We start from the raw sequence: 17382 nt of genomic DNA, 5'->3' as shown, positions 1-17382 counted from the left end.
TTGAAACCCAGTGTAAAACTGTAGAGAGAGAAATAGTTGAATTTTAAAACTCTTTAATATTGTCATGAAAGGGAAAGTTTGAAAATTTACCACAGAGCTCATAACTCGTGAAACTTGCGACAACCTGTTAACTAGAACAACTAATACAAAAGCAACAAGGTCTAGCAATTCATTTCATTTGACCAGATTTCATTGCCTTCATTAATAACATTTCTTGGTCAAACAAGTACAATCTACAAGGCTGGGAAAAAGCTAAAGAAATCAAGGCTACAGTTCTTTTAACTGGAACTTAAACCAGAAAAATAAAAACAAAACAGCATTTTCCCCCTTAAATTGGAAGAACAGAAGGCATTTTGTAGTATATAAAAACAGTTAGCTGCAATCTAACCTGTATGGCTTGCTCCGGCTGTTAATAAAATGGAATTGGTGTCTGGGTGCATCTACATCTGTGCTGTGCTACTCCCTCAAAGATTGGAAAACCAAGATACAGGAACTTGTGCTCATGGGTCGGCTCTCCAAAAAAACCAAAAACCAAACCAAAACAAAACAAACAAACAAACAAAAAACCAACACGAAGGGCCAAGAAAGGCTGTTTGCCAACAAGTGGTGTTTGAGTTGACAGCTAAGATGGATGATTGTTTGTTTATCTTCCCTGCCAAAGGAAAGTAGGAACAATGTCCAGTCTAGGTTCTAATGATGAGAAGACTTTAAAAAAAAATAATCAGAGAGTGAATGGTGTGTGAGAGAGAACTGAGACAAATAAAAAAAGCAGAAACTGCTTTATTTGCCTTTATTTTTAAAAAATGTATTCCTGTCTCTTTAACACAGTGTGACCCTTTGGCACATCCACAAGGGGAAGGATTACACTTCACTAAGGAAGTAATGCAAACTTGTCTTCATTTGGTTACCATGGATATGGTTCTCTTTGATACAAACCCTCGCATTTGCATTGCAAACAATCACAAGCAATGAAGGACACAGAACTTGATATTCAGGATGCAGAGCACCTGAACGTCCATGTAAAAGCTCACAAGTAAAAAAAGCCAGACCTGTAGACCAGCCTTGGTACTTAGAGTGCAAAAGCTGAAATAAAGGATTTAGGTTTCAGATTCTTAAGTAACGGGTACATTCGATCATGCTTGAGAATCTGTAACCAGCAAATGACATTTCTACTGGTATCTAGTTTTGAATTGCAGTTTCAGGTTTTTTTCCCCCAATTTAGTAGCTACTTGGCACCAAGGTTGTATAAATCATTTGATATTTTCAAAGTACTAGATTTCTATCAATAGTGGAATGGAAATGAAAGTGGCAAAGTTGTATTTTTATTATTGTTATTTGTTATTGGTATTAACATCATGGCTAGGAGCCCTAGAGATAGACCAAGATCCCAGTGTGCAAGATGCTGTATGAGCTAAAAGAATAAAATGCAAAATCCCTTAAACGGAGCTACAGAGATCCAATCTGAATGCATTGTAGCAAATAGCAAAGTGAAAAACTGTCATTTGCCCCAAAAAGAAATGGCACATAATTGATTACTAGTAATTCTGTTTATCAACTAAAATGTAGCCATCATTATAGTCATTAAGTCCAGCACATCATTTTTATTCCATGTGATACCAGATACAAATGGTCCAATCCTGTTCCCATTGATGTAAATAGCCAAATTCCCACAGATTTCAACTGGAGCAGAACTGGGCCCCAAATTTGTCAGTCCATGTCAGTTATTACAAGAACCTATTAGGAGTTTCTCATTTCAAAGGATCTTATACAGTTTAAAAAGGAATTTTATACAGACATTTGGTTAAAAATGCTGTTTAGTCACTTGGGGTTGGATTGTGCCATCTTTGCACTGGGAACACAGCAGGCAGATCACCCCAAAGGAAGCAGAAAGCGGGGGGCCTCCCTGAGTTCCCCAGTGTATAGGGGAGCACACAAACTGCTGTATCATTAATGACTGCAGCATGATCTCCTTTGCATGGCCAACCAGATTTGCCAGTGAAGGTGGAGCGAGGAGGGCAGAGCCATGGCTGGCTAATCTCCACCCCTTCCCTGCACCATTTGAGGTACTGTCTTCCCCCAGAGGAGAACATTAGGGCTGCAATTCTGCCCAAGCCTTACATGTGCCATGCAAGGCAGAGGAGGCGCCTTCCTCCCTTCCCTCTCGGATACACCATTGGAGCCACAGAAGAGCTGTGCAGAATCTAGCCCTGGGAAAAGAACAGCTGATTCAGAATGTAAAGCAAGACTATATCACAATTATTTACTCCTGAGGGCATTCTGCACCAAAAAGTTTAAAATTCTGCACCAAAAAAAATAAAAATTCTGTGCACAATATTTTAAAATTCTGCAAATTTTATTTGCCAAATAAAGGTGGAGGCTCCAGCATGGCATTGGGGAACACAGGCCACTGACTGCACAGAGGTTGGAGATCACTGTGCAGCTCTCCCCTGGCACACAGACTCCGCAGTGAGGCTGCACCCAACCCTGACACAGTACAAGGACTGGGCCTGTCCCAGAAACACCCCAGAGCCCTGCCCCTCTATGCCAGGTGCACCAAATGTGGGCAGGCGGGCTCAGCAAGGCAGGGTCCAAGTGTGGAGGGCTTAGTGTCGGGGGATCCAGGTGTGAGTTGAGAGGGCTCTGTGTGGGGCAATCTGGGTGTGGGCAGCTTAGTGGGGGATCAGGGTATGGGGGGATCTGGATGCATAGGGGCTCATTTGGGGGTTCTGTGTGCAACAGTAATGGGACTCTGCAGGGGGGTCCAGGTGAAGGTGGTTGGGGCTCAGCCAGGGGGCCTGGGTATCGGGGGGGTGGGACAGAACTCAGCAGGGGGTCTGGGTGTGGGGGACTCAGAGGGGGGGTCCAGATGAGGAGTGGGGCTTAGTGGGGTGGGGATCCAGGTCTTCCCCAGTCCCGTCCCCTGCCCCACAGTGATTTACTTCTCCTCTGGCTGCCCTGGGCACCCGAAACACACTGCTGGGAAGGGTCACATGACCACTGTTGTGGCTTCCCTTTGCTTCCCCTTCAGAAAGTCATTTTTCTGTGGGGAAGCAAAGAAATCTGCAGGGGACATAAATTCTGTGCATGCGCAGTGGTGCAGAATTCCCCCAGGAGTAACAATTTAGGACAGATAAGGAGGACTGTTGTGTACATGTGAAATTCCAGGGGAGATTCAGGGAGGTAAAATGTAATTGCCAGACTTGGAAATTGACCAGAACATGAGGAATAGACATCCTGACTTGAATAAAATGTGTCATCGGATCTTCAGTGAGCAGAAGTGGTCAGGATTCCAGCTGATGAATATGCCAAGAGAAAATAGGACCCCTAATACCATCCTAGGACATCAATTCCATACTGACTTGAGGCAGAGTGCCCCTTACTGTATGGTTTTCTGTCTGGGAAGCTTAGCCCTCAAACGCACAGTCCCCAGTACCATAACTGAATCTAGATCACCACTATCTGCAACAAGTGGGTTTTCTCATCCAGCCCAGCAAGTCTGCTGAGATTTGACATGGAAAAAGCTAGAGAGGGGAGAGGAGAGAATTGCTCGGTATATAAAGAGTGGGTCTGATTCTCCTCTCACAGGAACCAGTTTTACACTAGTGTGGCTCCAGTGACTTCCGAGGATTTGCTCCCTGTTTATATTGGTGCAAGTGAGAGGAGAATCAGATCCAGGATGTTTCTTCCCCCCCCCTCATCCGGAGGTGTTTTGCTTTTCATTCTCCTCTAAACCTGGGAGCTGGCACCATGCCTAGCCCAGCATGTGTTTTTGAAACTATATTTGCAGAAACCTAAAGTCAACTGCTATTGTATTACTGAGAAAATACAGCAAGAAAATAAAGAGCAGGAAGCTTTGTGAAAGGGTTGGGGTTTTATTGTTTGTTTTTTAGCTGACCTCTTACTTTACATTGTGGGCCCAGTTCTCAGATGTGAGGATCTACTTGGTTGCTGAAACATTCACTTTAAGGCCTGATCCAGTGAGGTGTTGAATGTCCCTCATGAGATGCTGAGTGCCATTTTCAAGAGGTGCTTGGCACCTTACAGGACCAAGACTTTTTGATACCCCAGTGCCAATTTTAGGCACCTCCGACAGCTTTAGTGATAACTTCCCCTCAGTAGGACTTTCCCTCTGCCAGGCCCTTAGGTGAGCACACAGTGTGGGGAAGAATGGGGGAAGGAATGGACCTAAAGACCCTTCCCTTCACCCTTGCATGGCCTGAGTAAAGCACAGTTAGACACTGCATTCAGGGTAGTTACTCTGTTGCTACTCTTCCAGGGCACACAGCACTGAAAAGAGGACATGGACCTCCTTTCCTTTCACACTGGCCCATAAATCGGGACAAGACAGCAGAGGAAGGCAGGCTGGACTCTATAAAGGAGTACAGCAGGAGGAGGACAAGAGCTCCCCCTGCTTACGAAGGAGTTTCCTATTACACAATGCTTCCCCGTTCTCCCCCAATGCAGTGCAGCAGAGCTTTCACCCCCAATGCACAGCTGGGCCTAGCAGGCATGTCTAGTCCGGTGTTTTCAGCATTCCAGGTATTACCTCTAGCAAGGACAGGGAAATATAGCAAATACTGAGGTAAACTTTTCAATATAGCGCAGGCAAAATTGGCAAGTGTTGACTGTCATCTGCAAAGGCAGAACCTGGCCCTCTAACATAGGTGCTTGAAAATGTAATTGGGCTCATACTTTCAACTTTTCAATTCCAATACTCCTGTCCCACAAGCAGAGTCCTTTCCTTCCTTCCCATTTTCCATTGCTATGAAATTAATTTTGAAATGCTCCCGCAGGCATCTTTTTTTGTTTTTGTTTTTTTTGAATGGCAAATTTACCAGATGGTAACACAAACTTTTAAAACTCTAGTAGCATGGCAAATTAGTTAAATGAAATAGTCACTCTGAGTGGATAATCCATTGAGAGAGGTGTTACCCCAACACCTCTGAAATAACTTTAGTCTAGATCCACCACCCAATAGATCAGTTCTCCATGTGTATTCAGAGATAGAGCCACTTACTTGAGTGAGAAAAAAATGTTTGGTTATTTTTAATTCTGTTAGTCCTGCAGAGGCATAACTTCTATGGGAAAGGCTATTCTAGTCTCCCTGAAATCGACGCACTTGCTAAATTCTATATGCGGAGAGCCATGTTCCCAACTGGTATAAATCACTGTAGTTTCAATGACTTCATTGGAGCTAAACACATTTACACCAGCTGAAGATTTGGCCTTTTATTTTTATTTTTAGTGCTGCCAGAGTCAGAAAGAACCCAATTTGACTCTCAGAGCCCAAGCTAAATTCACAGAACTGAAAAATAAGATTTAATCCAGAGATAAACGTAGAACCCGCAATGTCATTTTTATAGGGCTGCTTTTCAAAGTAGAACTTAACTTTACAATATTTTTGCATTCATTAATATTTATAATAATAAACTTTTGGAAAGTATTCTATTTCCTTGCCAACATCTATTCCCACTGACCCATTGCGGGCAAACACTGGCTTATATCTCCAGGACAAAATCAGCATTGGCTATGTGAATATAACTATTTTTGATTGGTGTCCAAAATGAATAAGGCAGGATATGTACGCTCAGTTTCTGCCATCCTTACTCATATTGGGCCTGATTCTGATAATCTTACTCATGCATCCCAGTCCACAAGCAGATCCACTGGCTTCAATGAGAGTATGTGGAACAAGATACTTTTCAGTCTAAGTAAGGCTATCAGAATTCAGATAGCCTTATCTGAATAAGGACTAATTATTCTGTCCTTGGACTCCATGTGAGTAAGAGTGGCAGAATCAGATGTTAAATACTACAGTTATGTGGTAGATTTGTTTTCGTGAATATTTAACAAGCACCTTCCCTCTTCCCCCTCAGGGGTCAAACTTCTGCTCATCTTACACATGCAAAAGTCCTTTTGAGTTTAAGTGAAGAAGTAGATAGGATTTTTCCCTAAATCATTCCCCCAGTTTATCTGAGAGACTACAGGCCTGATCCAAAGCCTATTGAAGTCAATGGAAAGCTGCCCATTGCTGTAAATTTCACTGCATCAGGCCCAACATGTTCTAATGACTCTATAGAACTCTGCTGTCTGTGAATTTATATTGCAAATTCTTAGGGCAAGGATTTTATTCCGTTTTGATATGTATAGTCTAATCAACTTTGCTTACATCTTCCATATTATGGGCATCCCTCACTCAGTTAAATGCTTGAGTGAGAACTGAATGGAAACTGAGAAAAAATAGTAGAATAGACAGGTTTGATTTAGGATTTGACCTTATATATAGAAAAGTAATAATGCATTGCTGGAAAGTCAAAAAATCTTGTGTTTGATTACTAGCATCACTAGTTAATCACTAAGTGATGTAGTTTTCTCAGTCAAAGAGAGCTGAGATAGAAACAACAATAAACAAATTCCCATAGACACAACTAATTGACAGCATGTGAGATCACTAGTGAGTCAGTCTTTCCCATCACTAGTGAGTTGGTTGCATCATTTATACTGCACTAGATGCATAACACACTTTAGTGTATAAAGGATTTGGTCCTTCAAAAAGTATTTTCCTTGGCATCACCTTTCTGCCTGCTGTGGGATATCTATAATATATTTGTAAGACAAACATGGCTTTAATAAAGGTTAGGGGAAAGTAGTAAAACATTACTGCGAGGCTCACTCATTTTTATAGCCCTACACCATAAGGTTATAATAGTTAAATAATAAATATACAGAGAGAGAGAGAGAGAGAGAGAGAAATAGCCTTACCTATGTAAGTATGAAATCCAGAAACCACTTTCTAAAGCTCATCCAGAAGCAGAAAACTAACAGATAAAGCTCTCCAGTAGCATTTCCCATTTTAGCTCAACGGCGTTCACGCTTTAAAAATCTTTGACACAGCTTTAACAGTTCCTAATGGAAGAAAGGAGAAAGGACAAATATTTGCCTAATCTATGTTGACATTTTCATAATCCCCACCCATTCATTCTAAAGAGAAACCTGTTTTGCAGATACACCTTATCTGCTCCCACTGTCACACAAGTGTTCTCAGGAAGGGATGGTGTGTTCAGTGAGCTAACTAAACTGTTCAACATGCAAACTGGAGAGGAAAAAAAAACAAAAAAACTCCCACCTGTTGTGACCTATCAATCCCTGTTCAGAATTGTCTTGGGCAGGGGTAAAGGAAGGAAAAAGTAAAAAGTTGTTTTGCAGATTTTTAAAAACCCATTCTTATATCCAGCGAGACCCTGGCAGTATCTTCCAGTGAATCTACCTCTTGGCCTTTTGGCTAAGATCAAATATAGTAGCCCTTTATTATCCAATACATCCTCTGACTGGGTCTATCCTGCACTTGTGGGAGGGGCAGCAGTTTAGTACACCTTTTCCACCTGTAATTTCAGTTACACTATAATCATTTATGTTGCTTGTGATTATTATAAAGTATAAGAGAGGACATGTTTTATATTCCCAGACAAAGCTGTGTCAAGATGGAGTTAAGTCTGATACCATTATCAATAATTTAGGGTAAAATACAATTACAGGGATGTTGCAATTATCTTTCCCCTCTTTTCCTCTCCTTCCAACCCACAAAAATATCCAGAGTTAAGGTTAAACTTGAAAGAACCCCAGACATATTGAGCAATGGTATGGTTAGCATTTCCATTAACACTGCCCTCTTATGACACCATGCAATAACCATATGGTTACTATTAAGGCATTGTAGAGTTTGTGGTCTCAAATTACATTAAATTGATTTTTAAAGGCCCATTAGGGTATTGGTGTTTTCTCTCCCTTCCTGGTCAGCAAAGTTAAAATTGTTAGGATGACCTAACTGTGCGTCTGTAAGGCCCTACTTAACTTGCGATATTGCAGAAATTGCAGATTCTGTAATATTAGGTTTCCACTGCAATTTTGATAGAGGGGGGCCCCCACTCTCATCCCCATACAGCCGACAGTGGAAAATCATGGAAACGTAATAATGGACTTTATTATCACAAATAATTAGGTCCATTATTACGTTTCTACAATTTTCCATGGCTTGTCCGCAACTCATATGCAATTTTTTGACAATCATCCCACAATTGAAGTAGGGCCTTCTGCAAAACATATTTATATGTCTATAAAGTTTATGGCAGCAAAACTTAATTTAAAATATGATTTTATTATACTTAACTCCTCAAGGAAAATCAGGATATTTATAATATCAAGATCTTATAACCACCCTTGGCAGTATGATGACACACACACACACACTATCTTGTCATGTATGCCCAAGAGTTTGTCTTTGAAAAATCAACACCATCTTCTGGAGGCACAAATATCTGCATACTCCCAAAAAGACAGTAAGCTCCTGGGGAACTATCAGCCAAGCGCTGGAGAGAGCTCATCGAGGGACAAAAAAATCCTGATGCCTTTATGACACATGTAAATTACACATGGCTCTCTCAAACATCAATCAGAAGAACAAACAAGACTTTTAAAACAGACAAGCTCACAAAAACAGGCCCAGCCCTTGAAAACAAATGAAAATAACAACAAAGCCAAAGCATACAAAGCTGCTTTCATCAGGCTTAAAAAAAACCAAACAGCCAGAACAACAACAAAACCAGAGCACACAAACCTACTGTCAGTAATACAATATTATAAAATACATATGTGCGAACAGATATGCCATTCAAGGGAGAGTGTTCAGCTATTCTCAGTAGCCCTTACACTTGGCCTACACTATTATCTGAGGGTTCACCAATATATGGGATACTAGTCAACATGGATGCTTCATGGAGCAGAAGAAACCAGCCGTGAGTTGTGACGTGTGTCAGTTAGGCACCATGTGCGTTTCTCCTTAGCCCACTGCGGCTTGCTGATGCTGCGAAAAAGACAAAAAACTCCCTGCTCCTCTGCCAATTTGGCCTCTAGGAGAAAAAATTTCTTCCTGACCCCCTAAACAGGCCATTGGTTCCACAGCCTCTGCCAGGCGGGGTTCTCATTCCTTGTTCAGGTGGATAGGCTGGGCTCCTGGAACGGAGCCGAAAGAGGTTCCACATGGCCCTGGCACTGGGCTAAATCCTGGGAGCTGGGGAATGCTGGCCAATCAGCACCCCTCTTCCCCAACTAGCCAATGGGCACCAGAGACTCCCATGGGAGGAGCTACCTATTGTCCCTTGGCAAGTGTCTCGCTCCCTTGCTATGGGGACTATCCCCCCTTTCACCACCAGCCCCATCAATTTCCCCCACCTGCTGATGTGGGTGGGTGGCATTTCTAAATCTGGCTCTGATGCTGATTCCCTCTGTGGGCTTGGCAATCACTTGATTTCTCCTGTGGCACCTTATAGACTAACAGATGTATTGGAGCATGAGCTTTCGTGGGTGAATGATGCATCCGACGAAGTGCGTATTCACCCACGAAAGCTCATGCTCCAATACGTCTGTTAGTCTATAAGGTGCCACAGGACTCTTTGCTGCTTTTACAGATCCAGACTAACACGACTACCCCTCTGCTACTTGATTTCTCCCTGTCTCCATTTTACCACCTGTAAAAATAGGGGGAGGGATAGCTCAGTGGTTTAAGCATTGGCCTGCTAAACCCAGCATTGTAAGCTCAATCCTTGAGGGGGCCATTTAGGGATCTGGGGCAAAATCAGTACTTAGTCCTGCTAGTGAAGGCAGGGGGCTAGACTCAATGACCCTTCAGGGCCCCTACCAGTTCCAGGAGATAGGATATCTCCATTATTTACTTTTATATATATTATTAATAGAGTCTATAATACATTACTTACCTTAAAAGGGTGTTTTGAGGATTGGTTGGTTAATGTATTTGTAGCACTGGAAAGTGGCAATACATTATGTACATTGTTACCTGTACCCCCTTAAACTCAGGTCTTGGTTGTGGTGAGGCATTTTCTCTGCAACCAGAAGCCGAAAGCCCTATGCACAATGCACCTGTGAGAAGCCACTCCGTAGGCTTCCTGACCCAGACTCCTGAATAGGGCAGGCTCCAGCCTCTCTTCCTTTTCTACTTCATCTTAAAGGCTGAAGGTTGTTGCAACCTCTCCAGGATGGTCCATGTAAAAGTCCCAAATCACACGCTAAGGCTCAAGGGTCTAATTAAAAACACTATGAAGAATAGCAAGAGAAGAAGATTGGATGCAAACAAAAGAGCCTAGTCTGACAGTCTGTAAAAGCTTATGCAGATAGGTTCACCTTAAGTCTAGTTACAAATTAATTTTAGGGGGAAAAAAACACATAAAAGGTGCTTTTGTTGTGAGTAATTTATCCTTTTCCCCCCTCTGACTCCCAGTCTTTCAAAGTATATCCCTTTGACCCTTTTCCTCAAGTAGCAGTTCACAAACACAGCCTCTGGTTTTGGAGGTTCTAAGTTCCCCTGCCACTCCGATTACAGCTCCTGTCTGTCACGACTTTTGTGTTTCAAAATCCTGTTATCCTCCTAAGCCTCTAGGATGGCCAGGATGAGTTCACCAAGTGAATTGTAGTGTTATGGTACAGGCAATCTCACCCTCAGGGTGGCCTGTACAGGGGGGATTTAGGAGCTGCAATGCAGTGTTCCTCTGTCTAATTTTTAGATGCCCTGCCACTCACTGGAATTCACAGCCAAGTTAGGTGCACAGGCCCCTATACAATGCATGGGGAGAGTTGGCAGCAGGCTGAGCAAGGAAGCTGCTAAACTAGCGAGTAAGCAATACTGAGGACAGAGGTGTGGCCCAAGTTCTCACCCCCAAAGGAAATTAGCTGCCTAGCTCCATGCTGCCTCTGCTCAGGATTCACAACCATGTTTCCTCCTCTAGAGTTAGATGCTTAAGTCAGGTTAGTGTTTTTTCACGAGAAATAGGAAGGAGATGCCCTTCCCCTCACCCCCCATAAACTTTATCTGAGGGATTAGAGCATGGGTTCACATCCTCACTCTGCCTGATGTGGAGTGGGGACTTGAACCTGGTTTTCCCACCAGCGTGTTCTAGCCGCTGGTCTACAGAATATTCTAGGGCAGGGCTCTCTCAAGCTTTCCTATAGGAGCTGGTGCCCTGTGTATAAATTATTGGATATTCCTTAGAGCAGTAGGACTGGAATCCAAGTCTCCGACCAGCTATGCAGGGGTGTGTCCTAATCACTGAGTGGAATTACATTGCATCCTAAAGATTATCAGACATGGGCTTTGATGAATATCAAAAGGGAATAAATTCCAGCGTTGAGAATCCTCTGCCACCCAAAGCCAGAAATCCAACCGTCGGGACAACAGATGTACACAACACACAACTACAGCAATGGATTAGAAGTGTGCTACAAAATCTCTTTGATATCAGCCTCACCATATCATCAATGACATGGACAAACATTTAGGGACAATGAACACGATCCTGCTCACACTGACACAATGGTGCATGATCATACTAAACTCCCGGTGACTACATGATTCATGATGAGGGCTAGTGTGTCTTTGTTTGCTGCTGTCAACCCAACAGAAGGAACCTCCAACATTGAGGCAGATTTTCAACTAGTATAAATCAGTGCAGCTTCATTGATTTTAGCGATGCTATGCCAAATTACATCCACTGAGAAACTGGCTCAATATTTTTTGCCGTGTGTTACATAAAGTGGATGGCTATTGTTTCATTCTCTTCTTTATTTGTTGCTGATATAGTACAGTTAAAAAACACATAAGATATTTTGAAACTTGGAGGGGTTTTGCAACCTGATTCAATAATTTTAAGGAACCAGTAACCCATAAAATGATGAGTCAAAGGAGGTGGTTTGTCTACCACCAAGTGGAAGGAGTTTTGGGCTGATTTCCCTGCCTAATACAGCTCACCTCCTCTCTGGATAATTCTAACTCATCCCTGCCATGATTTATTTTTGGGGCTCCTAAAAGTAATTTTGAAAAGTCATATTTCCCCCTTTGGAATGCACCTGATTAGCCCAAATAGATTTAAAATAAGCATTCCTAGAGAAAGGTTCCCTTAGGCGCCTCTAAGAACAGCTACCCCCTTCCCTGCCCAGTGCCCACCTGTCAATCTTACTTTACACAAGTTGGACAGAGTCTCATTCTTGTACCTGAGCAAGTACATTGGAAAGTATAAACATTTCCAGCTAATATACTTAATAGCAGTGTTCTTGCCAAACCACTGCAGCCTCCTTTCTTCATTATGGTTACAAGGAAATCTTTTTGTTTAAATGGAAACAAAAACACAGAGGAATGACATCCCTCCTCCCTGACGTACGTTCTTTCCCTCTTCTCAAAGTAAGGTTTAGGTGGGATTAAGTGGTGCCTAGCCCATCTGCTGGCACTCTGAACAGCAGTGAATTTCACCCCAAGAGCACACATCCCCAACAGAGGTGTTTCACACAAGCTAGGGAAGAGTTTTTGTGGGTGCAATAACAGTTCACGTCCACTCACATTGAAGTCAATGAGAGTTTTGTTGTTGATATGACCATGAGAAAGATCAGAAGATATGGTGTTCCCTTAAACATGCAGGGCCAAATTCTGCTCTCTTACACTGGGTGCACTGAGGTAACTGAGGACAGGATTTAGGCTCTGATTCAGCAGACCACACAGTTAATGTTTTTGACAAAATGTTTCCTCCTGCCCCTCACAGGAACTGAAACATCTCCCAGCAACATACTGGTTTCACACACAACTTTCATTTTCAAGGTTTCTCAAATCCAGGATGGAATTTCTGATCAGAACAGGAGAGGGAACCTAGCCGACAGCCTGGGGGCTGAGGCACTCACATACAATGTGGGAGACCCAGGTTCAAGTTCCTGCTCCAAATCAGGTAGAGCAAGGGCTTGCAGACTAGTGGCTATTCGGGGTGCGTGCGTGGGGGAGGAGGGTCTCGCTCTGTTTTTTCACAAAAGTTTCTAAAGGTTTCAGTTTTCTTCCAATGCAGAATGAAAACATATTTCAAAATCATCAGATTTTTCTTGACACAGAATTCGTGTTTTCTGGCTAGCCCTCGTGCTTAAGTGTTTTGCTGGCGAGAGCTAGACCTAAACTTGTGCTTAAAATTAAGCCATGAATTGGGGCTTTAGCCCTAAGGGTGTAGTCTGAGAATCAGCCTGTTAAATTTTCTTGAACAACATATTTCAAGTAAAGCAAACTTCCTCCCTCCTCCCTTTCAAAAATGCAAATAGGCTGGTTGCTGCATAGAAAATTTAAGGACACATACACCTTCTATACAAATAATAAATGAAAGTCCCATTGATGATGTATGGCTTTCAAGCAAAACTGTTCCTGACAGAGCTATTTCTGGAACACTATGCAAAAAACAAGAGAACATTTTTCAACAAGGCAGTCATTAATAAGGAAGGGATTTGAGAATGTGTGTGCATGCAGGCACGTTTGTGTGACTCTGCAAAAATATACCTGGTACTGTTGAAGCTGTATTTCTCCTGTGTCCTGAATGACTTTAGCCAGAAAATGGTGACAAACATAATTCAGAAGGATAATATTTTACTCTTGCCACCTATGTCACAAAGAATTCTTTGTGAATCCTCTGTTCCATCCTCCTTCCCCCGATCTCTGCTATATAGGACACTGACCAAGGCAAAAAAAATTAAAAACAAATATACAGACAATGAGCCCAATCCCATTAAAGAACTTTAGATAGAGCTGGTGAGAAAATTTTCAAAGAGACTTTTTTCTATCAGAAAACAGGGTTTTGCTGAAAGTGGCATTTTTTAAAGGAAAATGTCAATTTCAACATTTTTTCATTTTACATTTTTTTCAGATAGAAACCCTAAATTTTTCATATCCCCCATTTTTGTCTTTTCTTCCTTTTTTCCCTTCAATAGGGGAAAAAAACACAAAAAAAGACTCCAAATTTTAAAAACTTGGGGGGTGGGGTAGAAAAATCAAAAGAGAACACTTGTAGTTGAAATAAAATTTAAAAAAAAATTCATTTAGGGATGGGGATTTGCAATGAAAGAAAATGTACCTTTTGCTTCAAAAGTCACAACAGCAAATTGTAATTTTTCAATCCCAAAATTTCAGGACCCCTCTCCCCGCACTTCCCAACCAGTTCTAGTTCTTGGTGCCAGATTGTCAAAGGTAGGCACCTATCTGCATCTTCAGCCATCTAAATATCGTTGAAAATCTGACCCTCGCTCTATTCCCAGCTCTGCCACTGACACACTTGTGTAACAGTCTTTCTGTGCCACAGTTAAGCTTGGTCTCTACACACAGTTTTGTGTTGGTATAACTATTTCACTAAGGGGTGTGATGTTTTTCATCGAACTAGGTTTACTAGTTCAACCCCTAATGTGGATACAGTTATGTTGGTGTAGACAGGTGCCTTCCCACTGCATCCTTTCATGGGAGACCCAGGTAACTCTGGGTAACTCTGCCTCCGTTTCCCACTGAGGTTTTAAAAACAACTCCACTTACACCCAAAATTTCTAAAATTTCCCCCTCTCCAGGGTCTAATTTATTAAACAGCATCTGGCTCCCCAAAGAGCCCCAAATGCCCTTCCCCCTCAGGTTCAGGCTTTCACAGTCCTCCTTCTAGGGACTGTACTTTTCTCCTTAAGTTCAGGGCTTTCACAGACCTCCTTCTTGAAACTTGTGTTTCTCAGTCTTGGTCTCCATGGCCTGTAAACTCTCCCCAGCAAACCCAGGGGTTGCAGAGCTCCCCTTCCTAGGATGGTGTGCTTTGCTTTCAAGTCTCAGCCGCTGAACATTCCCCCCTAAAGTTCAGGTTTTTCACAGCCACCCCTCCTGGGGCTGTGTCCTGGCTGATTTCTTCTTCCTAGTTAGCTTCAGCAGCTTCCCCTTCAGCCGTTCTCTGTAGCTGGGCTTGGACCATCTTTTGAATTCTCCCACCCAGTCACCTAATCAGGCTCTTAATGCTTCCCAGGTGGATCTGATAACCCCTCAAATCTGTCTGTACTGGCTGGGAGAGAGGGGAGCCTTGCCCTGCCCATTGTACAAGGCTCCAGGTCCTAGTCCCTTAAAGGAACAATGGTCTGGCATGGCCCCTGACTGCTCTCCGGGACCATCTTCTTCTCTCCTAATTACTGCTTCAATTATTTTGTGCCTATCCTCTGCCTCCCTGGACCCATGGAACAGGATAACTCGCCTCTTTCACTACCGCTTTGGCCTTAAAGGGCCAGTACCCTGTTATAACCAGTATAAAGGCATATCAGTACAGCTATTGCCCCAAATTTACAGCAATCAGTTGTAACAATATAAACACTGCATCTACATTCAGGGGATTGCACTGCTGGAACGATACTGGTATAGTTTAAAAGGTACAACTTTCTAGGGTAGACAAAGCCTACTATTTGAAGCAGCTGCAACTGTAATGCAAGGATGTGACGGTGATTCAGACTGTGGCACTTAAGGCAGTGGGTAGAGTTTATACACTGCACTCTCCCGGCAGTGTAGACAGCGAGGTACAGCTTAGGAGAGTAAAGACACACTGAAATTGTAGAATATGCACCCTTCATGGCTCTCTACCGGTGAGTAGGCCGTATGGTTCAGTACACCATGCTAGTAAGCTATTTATAGCCGGTACGACGTACTGGAAAAACACAGGAGGCGCAGAATGTGGGGCAGCTGGACGGCTGCACGCCAGCAGCTCCTCTGGCATGGCTGTACCACCTCCAGACCTTCCACCCAGCTGCGTGCCTGTACAGCAGCCCCACCAGAGGACAGGGCTGGGGGTGGTACAGTCACACCAGAGGAGCTGCCGGCATGGGGCCACCCAGCTGCCCCATGTTCTGCTCCTTTCGCTGCTGTGGCTCCCAGGAGAGCTCTGTGAGGTGGGGCAGGCTGGAGGTGGGGCAGGGGTCATGTGAAAAGTCATTGGGGGGGGTCATGTGCCCCCCCCCCTTAGCTGGTGCAGCGTACCGGTACAAAATCAATTCTACTTGCACCATTGCTCTCTGCATGCCCATGGAGTGCCTCCCATGTCTACACTGCTATTTTCCGCAGTATAGTGTCCTGCTGCTGGAGCCTTTCCCTAGTTCAGGGAAAGACTCCGGCAGCGGGGACAGGGTCTGGCAACTCTCTGCTGCCAGAGTCTCCCATGCCAAAGCCTTTCACTGCCGTGTGTAGCTACACACCACAGTGAGGATACAGCCTGCCTCTCAATACAGCTTGTAGCTATACATATCCTACATCCTGCTACCAGTGTAAGAAAGGCCTCAGGGCCAGCCACCTTTTTGGAAGGCAAGTTCTGGACTGCAGGGGGCAGAACAGACAGTGCTGGCTGCTGATTATAGCAGCCTCTAGTTGCTGTGTTCTCTAGTGTTTAAATAAAAATAATTTCAATGGTAAATACGAATGCTCTGTGAGAATCACCATACAGTTAATTCACCTGTATAATGGGGAGAATAATACCTGCTGTACTTCATAGGGGAGTTGTAAGGCTTAGTGTGTGTAAAGAGTTGTGAGGTCCTCAGAGGAAATGCATCATGTGAGTGCCACTGTTATTCATTATGATTATATATGTTAATAAAGGAGCTGTCTTTTGTTCCTTTCAGATGAAAGCTTTAAACCTGAGGCCCTATCTGCTCTGCTTGGAGACTAAAGATCATGTGACACTTTTTGTAAGAATAAAGTTTTGCCTGGTATTTGTTGGCCAACATTTTCTATTCTTCCATTGTTATATATGCAGTGCTTTGGGTGACTGCCACCCTCCATCCACAGGTGGCTGCATTTTATTATTTTCAGTTTAAGGGCCCTTTAGATTCCAAAGTGGTGTAAAGTGGATTAAGTGTAAATAAGAATCGGGCTCTAAGACTAGAAAGTGTTTTGCGGTACTGTGGAATGAAGTGTGCTATAGATTAGTAAATGTAATATAATATTATTTCATATGAAATTCATCCACCATATAGACCAGGGGTAAGCAACCTGCGGCACACGTGCCTAAGGCAGCACGTGAGCTGATTTTCAGTGGCACTCACATTGCCCGGATCCTGGCCACCAGTCCGGGGGGCTCTGCATTTTCATTTAATTTTAAATGAAGTTTCTTAAACATTTAAAAAACCTTATTTACTTTACATACAACAATAGTTTAGTTATATATTATAGACTTATACAAAGAGACCTTCTAAAAATGTTAAAATGTATTACTGGCACGCGAAACCTTAAATTAGAGTGAATAAATGAAGACTTGGCACACCACTTCTGAAAGGTTGCCGGCCCCTGATATAGACAGTGTTACATTGATTATATTCTAACATAGCTGATCTAACTGGGCCAAAATCATACTTGATCTAAATCCAATGGGAGTCATTGTTGCAGGATTTTGTTGAAAGGCTGGGATGTAATCAGCTATTTTTAAAAATTGATAAAATTATCATGAGTCAATCTTGAACATCAGTTACAAATCAGTCTGTGTTCCAAGTGTTCTCTTTAATAACCTCCTGATCTGA

The 17382-nt window shown here is 42.9% G+C and overlaps 1 protein-coding gene across 1 annotated transcript in view; it reads right to left on the bottom strand.

Moving 5' to 3' along the window:
* The window catches only part of ITPRID1 (ITPR interacting domain containing 1), a 61498-nt gene extending 61040 nt beyond the window's left edge, over positions 1–458 (bottom strand). Inside the window, exon 1 of the mRNA XM_039525194.1 lies at positions 389–458. The gene's annotated coding sequence lies outside the window, so the exon portion shown is untranslated. The remainder of the gene's footprint in view (positions 1–388) is intronic.
* Between the last annotated feature and the right edge of the window lie 16924 nt (positions 459–17382).

The sequence above is a fragment of the Mauremys reevesii genome, linkage group 2, assembly GCF_016161935.1.
Source record: "Mauremys reevesii isolate NIE-2019 linkage group 2, ASM1616193v1, whole genome shotgun sequence".
Classification (NCBI taxonomy): domain Eukaryota; kingdom Metazoa; phylum Chordata; order Testudines; family Geoemydidae; genus Mauremys; species Mauremys reevesii.
This window is presented reverse-complemented; position numbering and strand designations above follow the sequence as displayed.